This window comes from Tyto alba, unplaced genomic scaffold (genome assembly GCF_018691265.1).
Source record: "Tyto alba isolate M040663 unplaced genomic scaffold, T.alba_DEE_v4.0 Super-Scaffold_38, whole genome shotgun sequence".
NCBI lineage: Eukaryota > Metazoa > Chordata > Aves > Strigiformes > Tytonidae > Tyto > Tyto alba.
In genome coordinates this window covers 5,935,499-5,953,683 of record NW_024881313.1, presented here as the reverse complement: position 1 = coordinate 5,953,683, position 18,185 = coordinate 5,935,499, and the positions used below count along the sequence as shown (strand labels likewise).

The 18,185-nt window shown below is 37.4% G+C and overlaps 1 protein-coding gene across 7 annotated transcripts in view; it reads right to left on the bottom strand.

The window, feature by feature from the left end:
• Window positions 1–18,185, bottom strand: part of OSBPL3 (oxysterol binding protein like 3) — a 94,571-nt gene that overhangs the window by 56,390 nt on the left and 19,996 nt on the right. Inside the window, exon 1 of one of the 7 annotated variants that reach the window (XM_032991587.2) lies at window positions 15,717–15,743. The exons of the other annotated variants lie outside the window; for them this stretch is intronic. The gene's annotated coding sequence lies outside the window, so the exon portion shown is untranslated. Of the gene's footprint in view, window positions 1–15,716; window positions 15,744–18,185 lie in introns of those variants that run through there. 7 annotated transcript variants of the gene reach the window in all.

Sequence of the window (18,185 nt, the reverse complement as noted above, 5' to 3'; positions counted from 1 at the left end):
TGGGGTCCCACACACCCCCGTCCAGCTCTTCAGCATGACTTACACACTCGACTGGCAAGGCAGAAGCTGGGGGGCCATAGGAATCGGTTTGTGACCCTGTAACAGAGGGGTCCAGAGTCTCCCTGTCAGGAGGGTGGGACAGAAAATAACAGTTACTAAACTGTGATCAAATCCTACGCTGGGAGCACGTACACTTGCATATAGCAACGCTGACGAGATTGACAGCCCTCCCTGTGCCCAAATAACAAAGCAGCAATGGGTCTGTTTGCACTGGAAGTGCTATTTGCCTAGAAAAGACCTTACAAGTGAAAAGACAAAGGATGATCAGGCAATAGAAAAGAGAGAAAGGCTTAATATCATTTTCATCAATAAAGTAACAGGCACAAGGTATCATTTTACAGCCTGTACTAAAAACCTTGGAAAGGTCCATCTGTTAGTGATAACGTTCTAGAGTTGGTAGGAGTGGAAACATTACCATCAGAGCTTTGGCATGAGCTTGGTTGCCTATAATTTTTCGGCTATCTGTTACTATTTAAAGCTTTGCTTTGTTCACTAGAACAAAGATACTCCAATATGCCCCTAGGCTTATTCCTTTTTAGAAGTGCACTCATTATTGCTAAAATGTTACCAATATACACACTGTTTGTTTTCCTAGATTCAGTTTTGATTGGCCCTATGTTAGTTCTGGAAGTCAGTGCCTTCTCATAGAAATATCTGTCAGTCTGCCAGCATGTAGTAATTCAAGATCTTAAGACAGCACTGCCTGCACATCAAGAAAAAGACATCACTTTCCTGTCAAATCACTGAAGGCATCCATGTAACTCTGACTCAGACCCTTGCTTTGTGTCCTAATAAGCTGCGCAATGCTGTGAGATGCGTTCATCTATCAAGGATGATGTCAAGCAATATATTTTATTAAACCAGGTAACATAGTTGCTTTAACTATGGAGAAAGAAACCAAATATCAATCACCTGTGGTTTCAGGTAGAATAGCAAATAGGACTACTGGAAGAGTTTTGATGGCCCAGGAATGATCCTCACCAAAGTCAGAAGAAAAACATCGCATGGTACATATGAACAGCAAACATAAGACAGAGATCCTTCATCTCATGCAGGAAACCTAGACACGTTCATTAAAGAGTGGCAGGATCCAACAGACCTGCTTTGTCTTCTTTGATGTGGTGTTTTATATTTTATACTTTGGCATCACCTACTTCCTAAAAAAAAAAAAAAAAAAAAAAAAAAAAAAAAAAAAAAAAACGAACCAAAACACACACACAGAAGAAGAAAAAAAAAAGAAACAAAACCAAACCAAAACTTGGGTCTCCCTCCCAGATACCTGTTTTTTCCACCATACACTGGAATTGTCATGTATGTCTTGTGTAGGTCAGTGAATTTCTAAAAGAAAAAAGTTACAAATAAAACAGCACTTCCCTTTGAGAATGTTATAAACAGGCCTATTAGCTCAAAATTTCAATCTTATTAACTTTAATGACTATGGTAAGAAGATTCAGTTCTTCCTAGGATACACAGAAATTTATTTAGGTACTTTATAAAGCGTAATGACCATGAATTATGAAAATGTCACCTTTCTTCTTGATTGATTTACACACCTTTACAGGCTTCTGTCTCTAAATCCATTTCAGTACACCTTTTTCAGTGTACATTAGTATTTACAAATGCAGACAGAGCAACAGCTTTCTTTTAAATATGATGCAGATTATTTCTTTACAGAAGGTCTTTCAAATTAAAATAGCTTGAAACATATGAAGAGGTGCATAGTATTCTGAACAAGGGCAGGTAGTTGTTAGCACATCAGTGTTAGCCCTTTCTAAGATCATCTTAGGCGAGGGGCCACTAACTTCCCAACACTGTTTCTGAACATTAAATGTGTGAATAAACTTTGACACTTCAGAGATGTGTTGTAGAAAACAATTAACACATGTAAAATATACTGAGGACAATTAGTATTACAAGTGCGAAGTATTTTTGTTATGAATGTCAAAAGGTAAGAGTTTGTTAACTCCAAGCTTTCAATGGAAAAAAAACATGCAAATATATACAAAAGAGTACACAGACATGTGCCTGTTTTCAGTAAAACTTTAAAATGTTAAGGCTTGGGCTGGAGCTCTTCAAGGACAGGCAGGATGACACCTGCAACTGTCCTTTTGCTTGGAAACACATATCACATACATCTATGCAGGTGACAAGAACCCTGAGAAGCAGATGCAGATGGAGTAAACCATGCTCTTGGAAGATACATCATCACAGTTGGTCTTAAATCCATTCATATTTATGATTGCAATGAACACCTTGACAATGGGATCCAGGAAAGAAGTTCCACAGATCAGGTTTTCTGCATCGTTATCCTCATGGCATAGGACAAAGATGAACTGTAAGAGACCTAGAAACAGAATGATGCAAGATGTGGGAAACCAGATTACAAATCTGAAACACGCAATGTTTTGCCCAAGTAATATGGAATGGCAAAGTGTCAGTCACAATAGCTGGATCAGCCAAAGAAGATGCAGGCTAGAGATGAGGGCCTCTGACTAGGTTAACAGGGTAGCTCTTGAGGAAAGAGATCATAAAAGGGATCTTCCCCCCACCTCACATGATAGAACCCCACCACCACCTCCTCAAGTTCTGAAATGCTGGAGAACCTGAATCCAGCTAGGGTTACCTTAGAGGCTCTGCTTTGACAGAGCTGGTAAAAGAATTTTTGACCTTGAAAAAGGAAGAAAGTGAACACAAAGCTGCAGAAGCAGCAACCATACTCAGCAAGAACAGAAGATCCGTTTCAGAGTCAGTGCTCTCATGTCAGATCTTGTCCTGCCACTGCCTAGCTACAACAGAACAAAATCAAAAAGTAAGTTAGGAGATTGGCCAGAAAGGAAAGCCTCAATTCAGACTGCGAATAATTTAACATTACCACAGACAGCCCAGAACAAGGAAGATGTGTAGAGTTTTAATGCACTAAGTGTAGTAGACTAGTATAAGCAAACTATGACATCCCAATGTAGAAATATGGCCTGCCTTCAGCAATAAAGCTCAGAGTTAATACAAAGCTGCTGAAAACTTCCATGGGCCTCAGCAACAGCTCAGTGCCTCCACTGACAGGTTAGAGCTCAAATTCATATTCACTTTTAAAATTGCCAAAGCGGTTAAAGAAATTCTTGCTCCCAAGCAATTTGTTATTGTCCCTTTTCTGGAAATCAGTAGTTCCCATCCAAAAAAAAAAAAAAAAAAAATTAAAAATCACAAGAGCCTTCCCTGATCCACTTCAGTGGAGAGCCATTTGTCATAGGGAGTAGTTCACATCCTTTGCTTTGGCCAAAATGCAGGGTTGGTCATCACCAACTTGTAGGCAAGAAAGTAGAAGCAGTATTATTTTCAGCTGATCCAGATGGATCTGAAAAAGATACTCTGTCCCTAATCTTACATTTAGATTCAGGTTAGCGCAAGCTACTGACTATCTATTTGAATTTAATTAAAAACAAAATAAATTCCACATGATTAGAAAAAGCTTCAGCTACACTCCCATTCTCAGGCATCTGTAAAGGTATAAAAGATGGAAGGTTTTAATTAAGATGCCTCAGCAATATGAAAGGATGAATAATTTACAAAGAACTTGACGTGAGCTCAATGAAAGGGTGCTACAACTTAACGATCCATATTTGTTATTTCTAATGAGCACACTCATTTTTTACTTCAGTTCCAGTCACTGTAAACAGGCTACAGACACAGCAGACAACAACGTGAAGAGTTTTATAATGTGTGCAGTCTAGCGTCTTCATTGCTTCATAGCATTTTTGAGGTTGGTTATTCTTGAACTGCAACTAACAACCTGGATTTTAATTATAAGCTATAAAAGCAGCAATAAACAGAAGTGTTTACATGTGATGTAGATTCCCCTTAAACTGCTTAATAGTAGAATAGTGTCACGATTCTTGGTCTTTGCTTTCTATCTCTCTACTCTCCTCCCACTTCTCATCATGTGTTTGTTTCTAAAATGCTGGCATATGGTACTGGCTTTTCTAGACCATCAGGACTTACAACACAAAAATAAATTAAATCTGTGGTTAATTATGAGTAGTGCAGCATAAAGTACATCCTGACATACTTAAGGCATCTTCCACAATTTTTCATACAATGCACTTCATTAATTTCTGAAAAGGAAACTAGAAAAAAAAAAAGGCAATTTTTTAGAGGAAGAAGCTAAAAGGATTTTTTACTTTTAATAAAAATATGTCTAAGATAATAACATATGAATTTGCAGGAAACATAATAATGAAAGCTAGTTTCTTAACAGATGGCAATCATGCCCACTTCACCCATGCTGACCTACACACACATTTTTTCCTTAACTTTTAGTAATATTCATCTTTCATTGACTGTGTTTTCCACAATTCTGCCAGAAAGTGATACTTTTAGAATAAAAGGACTGAGAAACTCATTCAAGTACATCTTTTTTACATGGTAAAAAATAGAATACATAAGGGAAGAAAACACCCCTACAAAGCTTATGCCATAAAATTGCACTTTTGACATAAAATTGTCTTGTCAGAGGCTCCTCAAGGTTGAAACTCTATGTACAAAGTTTTCATCAAGTCTTGACCACAAAACTTGAAGTTTGCAGACATTAAAGCATTTTCATGACGTATGCTTTCTTCTAGAAAAAATAAAAAATACACCTGTGCCATACAGATTGTTAAAACACAACTATTGAACTGAATTTCATTACTTTGTTCTATGCATTTAACTGTGAAAAGGTAGAAAAATTAAATACAAGTAGAAAGTGAAAAGCTGGAGAAATGTAAAAAAAAATAAATACTGTGAATGGTAATGTAAGTCAAAAAATGTAAAGTTTCCATATAAAATGCACCCAATCTTTTCTCCTAATCATTATGGTATACTGATTTTGAGAGCACATCATAAAATATGTCAAAAATATTCGAACTTTTTACTTTTGTTACTCCAAAATGACTAAGATTTACATGGAACATTACATTAAAGTTAAATCTTGGAATGACAGATGGCAGTTGGAAGGATTGCATTTGGAGAAGTTACATCATCAGCATTTGCAGTCTTCCAGTCTTCTGTTCTGTACTCAAAACCAAGAAAATAAGTCAACTGTCTGTCCCAGCAGCAAACAAACAAGGTGGCTGTGGGAGCCAGCAGTCCCCCAGCTCCTATTTCAGACTGTCATTCTGAAGTACACTAACTCGCCCGGCTGCTCATCAGCCTCTGGGGAAAAGAGCAAGGTACTTTGAGCATACTTTCATTTCGTGTGCAATGGAGAGACGGCTGCAAGAATATCCTTTGGGGAAGACTTACACGCTTTCCTGAAGTAGAAGTGGTGAGCTTCTACGTAACAAGTTCTTTATGAATGAAATCTATGAGCAGCAGTTCATGGTAACCAACAAAGGTGTCAAGAGAAGTACCACACGTATCTGATTGCCTAACAAAACTCTGAAAGTCTGCACATACAGACAGAGAATCAAGAGGTCAAGAGTCCTATTTTGACTGAAGGATCAGCCAGACCCGTGATGTCCTTCATTATAATGATCTTCCAGAGTGGAAAACTTGCACTAATCTGGAGAATAATATAGTTGAAGATACTCCTACCTCGTTCCCAAATTGAGACAACTGAAAGGTTGTTCTCTAGTGTGATTTTACAATGCCAGTCAGACACATGAACAGTGATCATTGCTTCAAGTCAGTAATCAAATGATATAATAAAATAGTGACAAAGCAAGCAAGATGTCCTGTAATACTCCAGTATCTTTTGCGTCACCTAGAGAAATGATTTTAAGAATAGATCACTTATGCTGAACGGGTGAAAAGGTGAAAGTCAAGAAATAGGGAGTCTAGAACGACACAACACAGTTCTTGAGCACCTCGTGTTGTATCCTGCCTCTTCATTTTGGTAAATGGAATTAAAATGCTGTTAGAGCTGCATGACAGTTCATTAGGAAACCCATACAGCAAAATCCAAACATTTTATCTGTGTCAAGTCAAAAAAAGTTATTGAATTACTTGGAGAAAAAGATTCTGGTCTCTCTCCTTGTGTTTCTCTCCTTTCAGCACCATCAGGTTTTTCAACAAAGATTTGGAAAGTGGGACAAATGGGGAGCCACATGCCAGGATCTGAATAACAACCAGTGAAAGCTGACCACGTCTTCGTGCTTCCCAAAACATGTACCCTAAAGTGTGGTTCATTTAGACCGACCCAAAATTGCACTGAAAACTTTCACACTTCACATTTTGATTTCACATAAATGTTAGCATTCCCAGCCATACAAATTCTGACCTATCACCAATCACCAACCTATTCAAAAATTCAGTATCATTACCAACAACTGGATGTAAGTTTGCCTTTACTCCCTGCGGCATCCAGGAATTTATTTTGAAAAGTCTGTCATTTGCTCTTGTGGGTGGTTTATACAATTCCAGCATACAGTGCTTTAAAATAATTAGAACTTCCAGTAAAAACTGCAATGTACTGCTTTTGTTGCCTTGTGCAGAGGGATCTGACTTAGTATTAATTCTTCCTGAGGATGCCACAAACTGCTCAAACAGTGTTCACATCTCCTCTTGCCAGCTCATACATTCACAGTTCCATCTCTCTCTGCCTTTTTCCCTGCCCCACTCCCCGTGCCTGGAATGCTTTTTGAGAGTTAGATGAGGACACAGAAAAAGCACGAGGCATTTAGAAATTAAGCCCAATGGCTTAACCACCTTATACAGCAAATTTAAGAAGCTTAAACACACCAACAAGTGCAAGAATTGTCAAGTTGGATGTTATGCATTAAGCGTAAGTAAATACATGTGACAAATGCATTTCTTCCCATGTGAATGTAATGATTCTCAGTTAATGTACCTAAATTAAGTTACACATTAGTTATGTCTGAACAGAGCAGAATGACAATTAACATTCTGTACATCGTCAACCACTGCCTTTTTTCATATTCAGAACCAATTCCAGGAATCCTGCAGGTCTGATGTTTCTTCAGCTGAGCAAGCAGTGAGATACTATTTCAACAACATCCACTTAATCAGCCGTCAGGTCCACATGCACCGAAACAGGCTACTTCACAGGTAGCAAATTAAATAAATCATGTGCAAGTAAACAGTTCAAACTGGGTTGCTGTAGTTTATCCAAAACCATTAAACAGCCTTGCACTTGATCTTTCCTGTAACATAATGAATCAGGACTCGTCCACCACTGGTAACAGAAATAAAGAAATAAACCAAAATAAATCATCAGTGCTGGCTTTCACAATCATTTCAGAGTACTCTGAATACAAACATACTTTATAATGGAAAGTACATCTTCCTTATCCTGAACTTCATAAGATGTTACTGTTTCACACCAGCTAAATAAGCAAAGACTTTGCTAAGGACACTTTGTTAGATCTCAAATAAAGCTATCCCTAAAAAAAAAAAAAAAAAAAAAAAAAAATAAAAAAAATAAAAATATTCATCCTGGTGTTGTCAGACTCCAGCTTAATGACGGGAATTTTACTGACTAATACTCAATCAGCCCAATGCTGTAAGGCTGAAAGACAATTAAAGGTCATTGCCTATTAGATTATAGTGGCCCCATGACAGAATGTATTTGGATGCTGAGGCAGAAGCCTCTTTGCTCTGAGTCACTGCAGCCTCAACAGATCCGGACATTTCACTTAACACCTGCATCACTTGGACTTTCAATTGGACCTTGTACTCAGATCCATCAGTAAGCCACCTGCCTGGGAGCCTCAGGTGGACCACAGCTTTCCTCTCTACTGAACACACCTTCAGCTGCTGTATTCCATTTATCAGGCTAAGAACTTCTGCCACACCTTCCATGGCAAAACCCACAATTCTTGTTAATCATAAAGCTGCTTTATTTCCAGTACCTATGCAAAGCATATGCACATATACATGCTTTCTATATGTACATCTACAGTGACATTATCACCTGGTTCAAGTACTAATGATCCTTTCTCAATCAAGTCTTAATGTGCAGATTTAATTTTTCTATGATAATGCCTTTGTGTTTTAAATGTGTACGTCCTATCTAGCACGTTGTGGTCAGACTTCTGGGCTGTAAGTTAAATAAAATGCGATGCATAGTTATGTAACTGAAAAACATTAATTTATCTTCCCACAGGTGACAAGCCTAACAACACAGCTGGAGCATCCCCCACACAACCAGAAATTCAGGCAAAAAACAGTGTTAATAGTTCCTTATCCTTTGCAAGCCACTATTAAGAGAGCCTCCAGCTTATAGCCAAAGATCCCACTTCAGAAGTATTCCTCAAATTCTGTGCTTCAAGCAAGACATGAATTAACCAAGGCTGAAGATGCTAACAAGATAAATCCCAAAATACTCAAATCTGCTTAAATAGATGCACACTAAACTGCGGCTTGACCAACAGAACTTGGCAGAGGTATTTATATCCTCCTCCATTAGGACTTCAAGAAGAAAATTGCGAGTCAGGTATGTTGAGTGGCATTTCAGTCTTAAAGGGGGTTTTCAAAACATTTAAATTTGCTTTTTCAAAAATATAAGAAAGGCAAGACAACACTGACAGGAATAGGATTAAATAGATTTAGAAATAAGAAATTTAGAAATAAGATTTTAGCCTGGTTATGTTTTCACAGAACCCTGAAATCTGTTTATGGTTTGAAAATGTCTTTCTACTTCTGCTTTGAAAGATACACGTATCGTACAAAGCCTAATATCTGCTTTTAAGTACAGAAATACAAAATTGTAAGAAATTCTTCTCACTCCTTTCTTTCTTTCATTCCTTGTATTTCTCTGAAGCCTCTAGATCACTGTCCTCTCTGCATCATTCAGCCCTCCACACTTCCCACCACCCTGCAGAGATGATGACACCTGATGTGTGGTGCCACTCTCCTACCAACAACACATCCACTCTTACTAAAGGACGGCTCATTTCAGTGATACTGTTTTGACATACTGACAATCTGAAAGATACTCGGTATCTAGGAATGTTATGTGTTTCTTCTTTTGACAAATACTTCCGTGATATTGTTCAAAAATCTTCCATCTGAAATACAACCTCAGGGAGAAAAACTAAAGAACACAGCCAAAACCAGTGAGAGCATGCAGGCATTTCTGAGAGGTGAGAACAGTCTTGAATGAAAAAAGGGTTCTCATTACAAGTGTCTTGAACAAGACATCTCAATTTTGTCAAGTAAGATCTACTGATACAGTGTAAAGCTACTTCACTGGTGGTGTGGTGTTTATTTCCCTCTCAACACCTCCTTTAATTTCAAGGGCCAATTCTGTTTGTTATTGAAGCTGTTACAGTTCGTTACAGTCATTGCTTTCTTTCTCTTCATGTTTGTGGATTTTCTTTTTTGTAGTTTCACTTGTTTTGTTTAAAGTAAGTGAGCATTATTTTTCAAGATGATGAGGTCATGGCAACTGTGGCCAGTAGAAGTAATATACACCACCCTTGAAAACAGACCTTTTTTTGCCAAATATATCCAAAGCCAATCCTTATATTACAAATTTATTTAGTTTCGTGTATACCATCAAGGTATACACTTATTAGAATAGGATATGCATTTTCTATAAACTTTAAATTATTTTTTTTCAAGACAGCCCTTTTCACACCAGAAGTCATCCTGACAAAGATTACAGGAAGGGTCTGACAAAAGGACAAATGTTTTATAACTACTCAGGATAAGGACTGACACACTTTATAGCATCTGGTACTGGCCTGTGCCAGAGACAGGTATAGAGGAGCACAGAGATCATCCATCACGGCAACCCCTGCACCCTGGCCACCAGTATTCCTTCATCAAAGGATCTGCAAATACAGAGTAAATGGAAATCTCACAACTTGCAGGGGAAGATGCTGAATCATGCCCTTAACAGCTGTTACTTCACTATCACCACCTCTTAATTATTGGTTTCTTTTAGATTTCCTTGACAACTGTATAGCTTCAAACAGCAACAATAAAAACTAACTAAAAAAAAAAATGCAACAATTTTAAAGGTGAAGTATAAACTACAATTTGGTCAGAGAGGACAAATAGCCTCTAGATTCAGTGCCTAAGTGAAAGCATGAATTGTGGCCTGAGGGAAGAATCATTTTGCACTTAGAAGACTTCCAAAAAAATATGGAATTCCTGGTTATGGATGACTTTGAAAACAAGCAAGTGAACCTCACTCTTCAACCACCCCCTCCCTCCCCCCCCAACTCCAACAGGATTTTTTAATAGTAAGGAAAGAAACCTTGTCTCCAAATTTGATACATTCAAGTATTTCTCTGGAAAATTGCCCAGTACAGCCTACTGATGTAGAAGGAAGAGCCCACGCTGCACAAGGCCAGGATGATTTAAGGGGAGCAGTAAACGCCCCCCCACTTTCTTACAGCCAGAGTCCTCCCCCACCCACTGCTGGCCTCCCTTCCCTTCTCTCCAATACACCCTCCAATAACAGTGGGCAAAACAAAAATAAAAGTGCATGCTGTCAAGGACTGACTTATAAGAAAACCAAATGAAAAAGTCTATCAGTATTTCAGACACGGATGTGCACACTTCTGTAGCTGGTCATATGGCATGCAAGAAATTCTCCAGGCTCAGTGGTCTGCTGGAGAAAAAACTCTCACTTTTATTTACATTTTCATTACTTTATGTTCACAGAAAATGAGTGAACCACTGTATTCATTAACATCTTTTCCAAACTATAACACTACAGATAATAAACCCTGAGTTTAACCAGTGTTGATTTTAAAGTCTTTGTTAGTTACTCCTTGTAAAATGTATTATTGGAAGCAAATTACTGTCTGATCATTATTCAGTGTGGCAGTTTGAGCTTTTGCGTATTTTTTGACCTGTTGTCTTCCCCATTAAAAGAACATAAAGGAAGGAGACAGGAGAGCTGTGTCCTCTGTTTCTCAGGGGACAGGTGGATTCTGTCACCTCAGATGATAACAGAACATTAGGAAAAACTGAAATTGCGGTCAGTATGAACAGCCTGAAAACCAGAAAAAAAATAATCTTGTCAGAATGTTTAACTTTGAAATTTTATTTTTGACGTTATGGTCGCACTGCCTGACAGTAGTCTACTAAACATGATTTAAATTGAAAGAGCAAATTATAGCAGCATATGACTAAACGGAAGGTTTTAAGAGGTCTCTAACCATGGGATTAGGAAGAGCTGTTACTCACCCACTTACAATCAAGGCTGCTCTGGAAAGTTAACATGAACTTTTACATAGCAGCATCATCTTCAAGTAATATATGCTGCCTAGTCTTAAGTGTTGTATATTGCTCACTCAGAAGGGGGAAGGCAAACGGGAACTGAAAAAAACCTGCTAATTCTTCACCTAATAAATTAACAACATGCAGCAAACTGTGCAAGGGAACAGCTTTTACACTTCTGAAGTACAACCAGAAAAAAAAACAGTTTTCTGGTTTGGTAAATTAGTTCTATGTATGTTGCACATTCTTTAATTTAAAATTATAAATTACTTTTCCAGTATTTTAATCAATTTCCACTGAAATGTGGTTTACCACTTATACACAGAATATCATTTTAGTCATCATTCCAGGAATAATAAAAAGCATAAAGTTAATAATCTGAATTAGACATATGAAATGCTATATAAATTATTACTTAAGAAAATATGTACAGCTATCTGTGAAAGTACTTTGTTTTGCTAAGCTAAATTTACTATCAAATATCCACACATAGTTCATTAGGTTTTAGTGAGAATCAGTCTTTCCATATCTTCACAAAAAGCAAGCATACAAAAAGATTATAGCCAACTAAAAAACTAAAAGTATAATAAAATATTCTTCTGGATTTAGGGACACTTCTGTAGTTTTCTGGTATCACCTTAATTTACATGACTACAGAGATTTTTAGCACATTTCCTCTTTATGGGTAGAGAACAGTCTGCTCTGTTTATATTTTCGCATCCCCATTTCTTTACAACATGCTAAATTTAGTCAGAAGTCTACTAGCTATTAAAGCCATCCACTGGCATAGAAAATTTGCAAATTTATTCTACCCTCACAACAATTCAAAATCCACTGACCTTTTCAGTTCTTAACTTTGCAGCTTGTCTCCCTCCATACAGTGGAGAATCCAGTTTCCTACAAAGTCCCAGAACTTGAGCTAAATGATGAAGGCTTTTTCCACTTCTCCTGAACCAAATGTTTTCTCTCAAAAACCTGCCGGACAGATACTGTAAAGTACTACAGGCAAAAACTATAAACTAGCTCACCTTAGGGTACCTTTTACCTTGCCAATCACTCATTAATATAATTTTGGCCAGTGATTACAAAAATAAAACCAGCAGGTAGGAAGTGGCAAGTCATTAAGTGTTAAAAACTGCATTAACAAACAGCTTCAACCTTTAGAAGCAAAGAGTTGCTGCGCAATAAATGCTGGCGTTAAAATCACACGTAAAATGGTAGAGCTCTTTTGCAGTCCTCCTTACCCTTCTCAGCAACACCGAATTCTCTTGATGTCTCTCAGCCAGAAACACACTGCTTTTTCCACTGTTAACACAGTGAGCCTGCTTTCTGTGGACTATTACTGTAGCTGACAGCATCTACCTTTTAGGTAAAGTAACAGTCCCCAAGAATTAAAATTATTTAATTTTGTAGCACTTGTCAGCTTGCTAGCAGTTCCAAACACTTGCTGTGCTACAGAAGAACAATTTTCTAGTATCAACATTTTCATTAATCATTTAGTATTAGACTTCTAAGGTAGAATAATAATTTAATTTTCTTTGATTTTTCTGAAAGCACAATTCCTGCTATTTAAAATAAGATACTACTTGAAGCACACTCAAACACACCTGTGGAGAGCTGTCAAATTGTTCAGATACTGAAGTACTAGAAGTAAAAAAACTCCTGGGGACAATCATACACATGGACAAAGCTTAAGGGGAGATAAGGAAAATTTTTTGGTACTTTTAAAGGTAAGGCATCACAGGAAATCTGGTTTTAGATCAAGAACTTTTCTTTAGTAATGTGCCATCCTCAAAAAATATAGCAGCAGAGCCCAGATCTCCTCCAGGAAACATGAAAGCACAGAAGTCACCTGAACCAGTGGAAGTTACAGTACAGCAAGCTGCTGCATTGAGAGCTGCTTAAAGCTTTTAAAAATCATTTTATACTGTATCGCTCTGATGTGCCTGTAAGTTACCAGCCATCATATTTTCCACCCTACCAGATAAAGCCTTGCCTGGTTTTCTCCCGGAATCTTAATGTTTTTTCAACATGACTTTGGCTGACAGGAAAATATATTTTTCTTCTCAAAAATTCTTGCTATGGTTTTGTGTTTCCACAGTAGACATTTTCTTTCCCGTGTGGCACATGCATAAAGTCAGTAAGTTTAAAAAACTCATTAAACAAATATCACTAATATTACATTTTCATAAATACATTTCTGTTTATTAATCACTATTGATAATTATCTGTGTTCAGATTTGATCTTTTTTCATCCCTCATATATGCTTTGCAACAAAAAAAATTTGCAACAGATTACATGCTTGGATCAACATGTGAAGATAAAGCAAGATTAATACACATTACTACAGAAGCACGCTGATTGTGAACTTTACACTGATGGCTTTAAAAAAATTACACTGTTAACATTTTACCCAGCCTACTTTAAAGTAATCTTTATTTCTCTTTGAAAAGTACCTACTTTAATAACTATAATATTTTTTCTGCTTAGTGAGGAAGCTCCTTCAAACCTAAAGGAACAATGCAATTTTAATTTCTTCTTCAAATATCTACTGCTACAAGGACTTGCCCTATGAATTAACATGAGGCTATGACCTTTTGCCAAAAGCGAATGGGAGTGTAAGGCATTTAAACTAAGAGTCAGTGAGTGAGCAAAGGAGTCACTAGAGGCCAAAAACATACCTCATTCACTATTACACATGCCAGGATGAGAGATTTAGTCCCACATCCTCATCATCATACTACTAAAGGAGTCCACCAGGGACTACAACCTTCTCTTCTCTTTTCATGCAATTAGCTTGCATGCAAAACCTTTGCTGTTGCACAACTTGAAAGCAAGGGGCCCTGAAGCTATACAACAGTTGCTCCTCATAAATCAGTTTCTAAGGCCACCCCTGAAATGTGACAAATCACCTGCCTTCTCATACATCTGAAGCAATGTTTTTATTCTTCACATGGTGAAGAAATAAGCAACTTACCAGATTTTCCTGTCTTTATTTATGTAAAAAGTTACCCAGTCTTTCCAAAAGTGGTACGGCTGATGGAAGTACATGTTCAAACATGCACTGAAAGACAGAGATGGTATCTTAGAGCTACTCTTAAAATGAGGGGCAAGTTTTCATGGCTTCTCCAAGCACAAAACTGATTGACAAAGGACCGACTGAGTTCACGACCTCCAGATGAAAAGTATGTGCTTCTGCTCAGTGAGAGTGCAATGACAACATTTTCAGTGGTAAGAATCTGGACTATCTGTATCACTTTCTGGAAGCAAAACGCAGAATCTCTCTTTATGAAGTCCTCCTTGTAATGCTAGTAGGAAGGCAATGTGTTCCTGTTGCTAAAATGCAGGGCGACGAACCTGACTGTCTCTGGAATGATGAAATACACAGCAGTTGCTGCTTTTCTCTGCATACAAGCATAAGGAACCAAAAGTTCAAATAACAGAAACAAGATTCACCATCTTCTCCAAGAAGTTACTTTTGGCTATGCTAATTACCTATTTTAGGCACTTAAATTCATAGTCTCTCCCAAGGTAGGAAGCAGTAACTATTAAAAAGATCTGAATTTTCATGTCTGAGACATACTGTGTCCCTCCTGCAGGGGGAATGGCCTATGGCCTCAAAACCACAGGATCGAGGAGTCCACAACCTTTTCACACCACTTCAAGGCCAACATCAGCCTGACACATGTTTAGCATTTACAAGTGACAACTTGCCCTAAAAAATGCATTTAAACTATGACTGATTTACAATGCTGTATTAATGAAGCTATGTCTGTACATTTGATCCACCTTTTCATAATTTCACAAACATTTAATTTCTACCGACACAGATTCTAAAAATGACTTTATTCTGTAATCATACTAAATCAGCAGTCCAGATGTTTCAAGTAACTCCTCTGTCTGATCAAGTATTATGTGTTTAAGACCAAAGTACCTATGTCAAAAACTAAAAATTACAAATTATTCTCTTATGAGGTAAAGTTATCCAGCTTCTTCACCCCTCCCTTCCACAGATGCCATCCATGATGCTCAGATGTATAGTTTATTTTAGTCTTAAACAATAACACAATATTAATTTGTTTCAATAGCAACTAATAAGTTAACAAACATCCTTTTTCTCCCCTTCACTCTTTTTTGCAGGAATATCTACCTGTGCTACTATCCACTGAACAAATTAGTGCAAATATTCATACCTTAATCCACAAGAAACACTTTGGAATTCAGAGAAGTAGCTTAAATTTATAGACATGAGCTTATGCACAGATCTAGGGATGTACACATTGGTTATTTTTGCATTTACACATATATGTACACTAAGATTTGACCTAATTTTATTAAGGAAGTACTAAATGACATATTTCAGCACAGAATTTAGTTCTGTACAAAGAGTTTCTCATACAAGACAGTAGAGCCAGCAGACAATGTCGAGCTGCCAATATTCTTAACATTTCTGTCAATATACAGCCTACAAAGTAAAATTAAATACCTCTCAAGATTTACTATGTCAGTGGTCCCAGTGAGAGGAAAACAATTGAAATAAAAAAAAAAAAAAAAAAAATATCAGTGTACATAATATTTGTACTGAAGAACTAAGCTTAGAATTTTATTTTGGCAAAACAGAAAGAAAATACCAAAGGAATACACAGGGATTCTTTAATGTTTCTTTAATAAAATTTATGAAGATTGAGGAATGAGGATCATTTCCTTCACTATATTTTCCTACATTCAAGAGAGCAGTAAAGAATTCCACTAGAGGCTCAGTAACATACGGAAACTGCTTCTATGAACAGCCATAGATTCAGTTTTCAACTTTGTAAAAATGAATTTCAGATAACTTCACTTTAATATGAATTCACTTTGAGCACCAAGTACTGTTTCTTTCCTTTTTCAAAGACAGCTATTCAGTGAAATTGCACCATGTGTTAATGTGAGATTCAATATATCTCAAAAAAAGGGTGTTACAAATTAATGTGTTCCAAGAACATATGCCAACAGGATGGTACTACGTCAGTATGAAAACAAAAATATTATTGTTAAGATAAATACTAGCTCTTATTGCAGCCTTCTGCTACAGCTATTAGAGGAGCAATGAAAAATTCCCTTTTTGTAACTGTTCAAACTCTGTTAGTTTTGTATCCCTGTAGATCTAACGCCCTTCCTTTTAGCAGCTATCAAAACTGTCTTTCAATGGAGAACATTCTTGCACTGAAAAGATTAGGATAAGCAAAATGAGGTCTTGCCCTGTCTTTCTCACAGGTTTCCTGCATGACTCCATGTGAAGCCATGAACATACCTGTTCCACAGGAACCCCCTCTGTAAATAAAATAGCCACATGTTGCACACTGGGATCGGGCAGCTTTTTATTCATTTCTGCCAAGTATATTGAAACTTTTTGAAAGTCATTAGACAATCACGAAACATTGCTTTGCTACTTAAACATAAAACTTCCCAACATAATCAGCTAACTATTTTGTAATAGCATTTGATAAACTCTATCTGCATAGGCAAAAGGATCCTATAGCAACTGGGCACCTCCCAGACAGCCCACTGCAGCAGAGCAGTATAGCAGTACCTATCAACACAAAGAAAGCAAGTAGAAGTATTTTTCACTCCTTGCCCTCCTCCTCTGACTCCTTTTTGGCTTCTAATTTGTAGAAGCTGAAAACACACATGGATGTTAATGTACTTTACAGCAGCCACAACTAGCAAAGATTCAACCCTTGTGCCTGCTACATACTTCAGTTTTCATGACTCATCTTCAGCTTTGCAGAGGAAATTCTGTCCTACTTGGCAATATACAACTAGCAATACCCTTTACATGATCAAGAGAAACTAAGAGATTTAGCCTAAAAGAATTCACCAAGCTTAAAGCAATGACTAAGCCTACACAAACACAGATGTAAGAATAACAGGAAATTAGTGCTGAACAGCAGTGATATATTCTGCTTTACAGGTAAAAGATGTAAGCCTGTTAACACTAATTTCAAAACATTATTTTATATACAATCGCAGGACTAAGTACTGCACAGTTGAGAACATCCAGCCTTCCAAAACTGCAAGCAAATACTTAAGTTATACGCATGTAAGTCCTACAATATCCTACTTGTCCTATGTGCCCTATAATACTAATTTAACGACTACAGGTTAAAAAGGCCAAGAATATATTTTTTAAAAGTTAAAATGCAGCACAAGCTGCTGACCAGGAAGTTTAAGTGCATCATCAATGTCCCCGGACCCAAAAAAAGAAACTGGAAAGTATTCAGGATGCACTGTGAGTACATTTACATGCTATCAGAGAGGGTAAAACGATGCAGGTGCCGTGACTGGCAATATGACTTGGGACAGAATTTCTTCCTAATGATCTCACAGTTAGCAAACATTCAGGCAAAAAACACACCCACCAGCAACACAAGAAGTTTTAAAATATTACCGGTAACAAAATCTCAGCCTTGCCAAAGTCTTATCTTTGGCTGCAGTCTATAGAGCACTGCAGAATGAGACAAACCACAAAGAGTCTAACAGCACAATGAGTGAGAGAGTCCCTTCCTGTCCTCCTAGGTGGCCAGTGGAAACCCAACAGCCTAATCTTAAAGGGAACCCAAACACTACAACCCAACAAGTCGTATTTTTTTCCAGTTACGTCAAAAGTAACACAGCTCTGAGGTATTTTTGAACAATTACCCTCATCCCAGCAGAATGTAAGGTTACATTAGCACAACTTCAGGTTTACCTATTGCATTTCCTTGCTACATCTTTTAATTATTCTAGACATACAATTAAGCACAACGTATCAACCCAAAAGAGGACTGAAGTGCTGCCTCTATGCCAGCTATACTACAGTTGTCTCCCATTCTCCATTGATGGAGGGATTCTTCGTAGCAAGAAGCTTCTTACATCATGTCCCCTCTAGGCTCAAACAGATTCCACATCAATTTGACTTCTGCTTTCCTACGGG